Source organism: Coptis chinensis, chromosome 4 (genome assembly GCF_015680905.1).
Source record: "Coptis chinensis isolate HL-2020 chromosome 4, ASM1568090v1, whole genome shotgun sequence".
Lineage (NCBI taxonomy): Eukaryota > Viridiplantae > Streptophyta > Magnoliopsida > Ranunculales > Ranunculaceae > Coptis > Coptis chinensis.
The window spans coordinates 49,521,227-49,526,708 of NC_141459.1; positions in this window are offsets into that span (position 1 = coordinate 49,521,227).

Sequence of the window (5,482 nt, forward strand, 5' to 3'; positions counted from 1 at the left end):
CGACGATTCTTCGTTAGTGAATTAAGTCGAGTTAAGGTGGAATCAATCCCCCCTAATTCTTTATCTAGTATCAAATTAACATTTCCGTCATTTTCATTATTCGTATCTTGTTTAGTATTTGAATTGACATCGTAATATAATTCCCTTCCTAAAACTCTCATTGACATTGGTAGGATTGATAGTCGTAGAAAACTTTGAATGTTAAAGAACTAGGAGTGGAATGAATCTTTTACTCCACTCTATTTTGATAGATTCGAGAGTAGAAATCTTTGATAAACATTGTCTTCCTAAAGAAATAGTTTTACTTTCATTTAGAAGTTTAATCTTTTATTCGTGAGTAGAATTATTCATTTTTTACGTTTTATCAAATGGCGCCGCTGCCATCTTAGTTCCCTTTAGTATTGTTTTCTTTAGAATTGTTAGTCTTCCAAAGTCCTAAAAACCCACCTACCCTTGTTTGATTCTAACTGTGGTTGTCCATTTCAGCATTAAAATTTTCCTCGTAGAATTACACGGAGCACGAGCCGCGCCCTAGGCAGCCTAAATTGGAGCACCACCCGCGCCCAAACGCCTGGAACTCCAATTTTTAGCTGAGCGCGACCAACACCTTTAGAAGGCAAAACTCGAGCGCCCTCCACGCTGAAGTGCCTGGACCTTTCGTTTTTCCCTGAGTGCGACCCGCGCCCTACCAAGGCTAAGTTCGAAATTACTTCACTAAAAACACTGAACTCCAACTTGACTGAAACGACCCCCTACCTAGGTCTATTCTCGAAATACTGGCCCTCTCTCTGAAAACTGCCCAATTTCCATAGGTTTGTTTCAAACTTCCATTTCTTCAAGGTTTTCAGTGTTCTAACTTGTTATATACACTGAGCACGCGTATACAAGACGCTATTCATAAGCGAAGCAAGGAGGCATTCAGGTACTCTTTTCTTCCACACATCGCATCTCCTGTTAGAGGTTCATACTAGCATATCAGGACTGTTTGGAGTGTTGTTATGTTTTGTTAAGATTGGTCTTAGCCTTGTATGAGATTAAGGTCAGGCCGAAGAAAAACGCCTAACTTAATCAATCGGCAACGTCAACAAACACGCCTTTCTAGTATACTACTCACTAGACCTCTAGCTAATATACCACACACACCACCTGAAGTAATGGCTGAAGAAAGAGAGTCTCCTCTCTCTGACTTTTACAAAGCCTTGAACGATAGCCCTAAATCTTACATCGTTCTATCAGACCCAGTGGGGATTTCCGAATCCCCTCAAATATATTTAATTTGTTACCCATTTTTCATAGGTTAGACCATGAAAAGCCTTATCAGCACATGCGTAGGATTGACCAAGTCTTTACTACATTCCACCATCCTATGGTGGGTGCTGAACAAATTAAACTGAGGGTATTTCCTTTCACTTTACCCGATAAGGCGGCGTCTTGGTTAACTGCCCAAGCGCCTAATTTTGTGGACTCGTGGGTTAAACTTGTTCAACTATTTATGGAACACTTTTACCCACCATTGAAGACCGATGAAATGCTTTCCAAGATTCATTTCTTTTGACAGAATCCTCATGAATAATTTTCAGAGGCTTGGAATCGTTTCACCGATCTTCTTATAGAGTTTCCACACCATAACCTCGCGAAAGACACTTTAGTTCATGCCTTTTTCAAAGGACATCTACATCACCATAAAGAAGTCCTTGACATAATGAATGGGGGTAGTTTCCTAAGTAAGGGAGCCTCAAAGGCTTATAAATTTTTAGAAGATCAAACAAAGCGTAATAATAACTGGGGGGGTGGGGGTAGTGACGTTATCTCCCGCTCCGCTAGTTCTTCTACAACAGTTAAGGCCGCCAGTATGTTTGAGATGAAATCCGACCCTGAACTTAAAATTTTAATCGAATCTCTCACTAAAAAGGTAGAGGCTATTTTTGTTCAACAAAAGCCTATTCCCGTCATGAATGTCAACACCAATCCATGTAATTTCTGTTTGAGTCCTGAGCATCCAGACTCCTATTGTGCTCTCGCCTATGAACAACAACAATCACAACAAGATAATGTTTGTTCCATTAATAGCGAACCTAACGCACCTTGGCTAGAAAACCCCAACTTCAGTTGGTGAAATAATCAACAACCTCCAAGGTTGTTTAACCCAAATGTTAGGCCAAAAAACAATTACAATCAATGTCCACCATGGCAAGGACAAGGTCAGGGTAATTATAATTATAACAACCAAGCTCAACCACGACAAGGACAAGGTCAGGGTAATTATAATAATTATAACAATAATAATTATAATGCTAATAGAGGTATCGTTCTGGTTAATAATAATAACTATCAAAATCCACCAATTAATAATCAACGTGACATAGTTCCTGTCACACAACCTATAGCTAACACTCCTCCACAACCGGATCATTTCAATACCTTTATGCAATCTCAACAACAGATTTTACAAGCCATCTAACTTTCCTTACAGAAGTTAGCACAAGAGAAACTACAACCCAAAGGTGTGTTTCCAGGACAAGCGATACCTAATCCTAAAACACCAAACACAGCCTTTGAGGTAAACGGTAATACTAATAACGAAAATGCAAATGTAGGTGAGATAAATTCCATCACCACTCTCCGTTATGGGAGAGTGGTTGATAACAACATAACTATGCATATAGTTACCCCACAAGTAGTCCTTACACCGGATATCGAACTAGATACCGAAATGATAACTGAAGATCCTACCCCTGTAGAAGTACCAGTTAAACCACAGCCTAAGAAACAGAAAAGCAAGGTTAACCATCCTGTTGATCCATATGCTAAATATAGAGGGAAACCATCATTTCCTCAGAAATTAGCTATGTTAAACAAGGATACAAATTTTGACTAGATTAGGGAAGGTTTTAAAAATCTAACGATAAACTTACCTTTTCTTGAAGCGATTAAAAAGTTACCTCACCATGCTAAGTTTCTTAAAGAGTTGTGCATTACTAGGTGTAAAACAAAGATTCCTAAAGACGCCTTTTTAACTAAACAATTTCCAACTTTAACGGAACACAATGGAATCGTTAAGTACAAGGACCCTGGTCGTCCTACTGTACAGTGCACCTTAGAGGATACTCAAATGACCACTACTTTATTAGACCTCGGGGAGAGTGTTTACTTACTCTCTTATTATTTATATAAACAAATAGGTCTATAGGAAATGCAACCTACAACAATGACGTTGCAATTAGCTGATAGGTTTATCAAGTATCCTAAAGGTGTAGTTGAAAATGTGCTGGTTAAGGTTCAGGATTTCTACTATCCTGTAGATTTTTTTATCTTCGATACAGAAGTCGCTAATGACTCTGTTCCGATCATTTTAGGGCGCCCTTTCTTGGCAACTGCCAACGCGCTTATAAACTGCCGCGATGGTTCGATGTCCTAATCCTTTGGCCATCTTTCCGTTGAGGTCAATGTTTTTAAAATGAGGAAATAGTTTCCTAACATGGATATCGATGGAGAGGTAAGCATGATCGAAAGCTTAGCTCATGATTATTTTAAAACCACATTATCGGATGGCGGATACACAAATTCCTTTCCTTTGGAAGTTCCAACTTCGACAAGGACTCCTTGGATGTAGATGAAATTGAGGAAGATTTCCTTCAACTCTTTTGCAACTCTTCCCCGCCACCTCGCGAGTCCCACCCTGCCAACATCCATTTATCCCTTGACTCTATGACGGAAGATGAATTTTTCACCCTCTATCCCAGTGATTCTTTTGACCCACCTATTAAGGAATGTCTGGCATATCTCAAGGCTTCTAATGATCTAGACCTGAGAGCTCTAGCTGACACTCATTCATCTTCCATCACCAATATTCCCCACCTTCCACCTTTTCAAAGGAACCTGGAGTTTGCGCTTGAACCTTTTGTTTCTTTTGTACTTAATGATTTTCTAAATCCTCTTAATACATAAATAATTCTCAAGGGAAAGACACTTGACACCTTCATTTTCAGAATTGAGACAGTTCCCACCTACACCATGAATGAGTTTTGTGCTAAACCCACATTCTCATTTCTTCCATTCCTTATGTCTAACATTCATCCATATCCACCATATCTTCCACAAACATCCATTTTCTCACGATCATTCACTTGGACACCCTCTCATTCGAAGATGAAAAAGAAGGTGCATGCGCAGTTACGTTCTAGATCTATCAGACTTCGTTTCCATTTCATTAAGTTGCGTCGTAGGAAATCTTGGTGTTTGATTTTGTTTGGGGGTGCATTCCATTTTATTTATTTATGGGAAGACTCACAACTCTTTAGGTTGTTGATATATGGAAAACTGTAGGGTATATATATATATCCAGTTATTTGTTAAAGTCTCGAGTATCTGACTATAAACGGCTCATTTTGTTGTTTGGTGTACTTCCTTACAATTCCATATATTGGTAAGTGCACCATCTAGATAACCGAGCCCTCCCTATGGAGTGTGTGGCTGTAAGTATCGGATCATAAGTCCACGATTAACATAATTCACGTTTTCCACTCTTGCATGTTTTCCCAGTTTTTTAGTCATGTTCTTCTATGATGTGAATTATGTAGTTATTGTTTTCTTGTTTTTCTTATATTAAATAATTTTCATAAAAAATAAAAATTATTAAAATCACAAACATAGTAATTTAGGAAGTCTCGGGAATCTGACTTTAAAAGACCCACTTTTAAAAACAAATTTTCTAAACGCTGTTGTCTAAAATTTGTTTGGGGGTGGGGTGTTTGTTTTCGTCCTGGATTGTTCAACTTTCCAGTTGTGTTGTTTAGGCCGTTTAATTGTATTTCGATTCGGGTTGACATTATCTATGAAATTAGAGTTCATTCATTCGCATAACTTGTCTATCTTCTTATATGTCATCCACAGTCGGAATAGAGTGTTTTATGGATCATTGGATTGGAAATTCTCTCCTGATCATTTCTATAGATCATTCACAAAAATCGGACCAGTAACGAATCAAAATTTTAGGTTGAAGTTGCACGAAAAATCGACGAATTTCGAAAATCGATTTGGGCTTGGGCCAAAAGCATGCACATGTGACGCACGTGCGGCTCCTTCCTCTAATTCTAAAACAGCATCGCGATATTTTTTTTTAAACTTCCACCATTAACAAAGCTTCCAAACCCTAACCAAAATAAAATAAAAAAAATAAAAAAAATAAAAAAATAAAAAAAAACCTAAATACACCCACGCCCAAAGTTAAACTCACTCTAAGCCTTCCTCACAACCTCCCCACCGCTATCTCCAACAATTGCAACTGCCAAAATAGTAAATTTTTTGAAAAAACTCGAACTGCCGCACCACCACCATTGCTTTGTTAGTTAGGGAGTTCCAAACTCTATCCCCACATTCCATTTAAACCCCCAAATCGTTCCAAAATCTCAATGGCTCAGAGATGAAGGATTTTGCTAGAACAAGCGTTTACGGCCGACCACTTCGCGCCGTTTTACGGTGA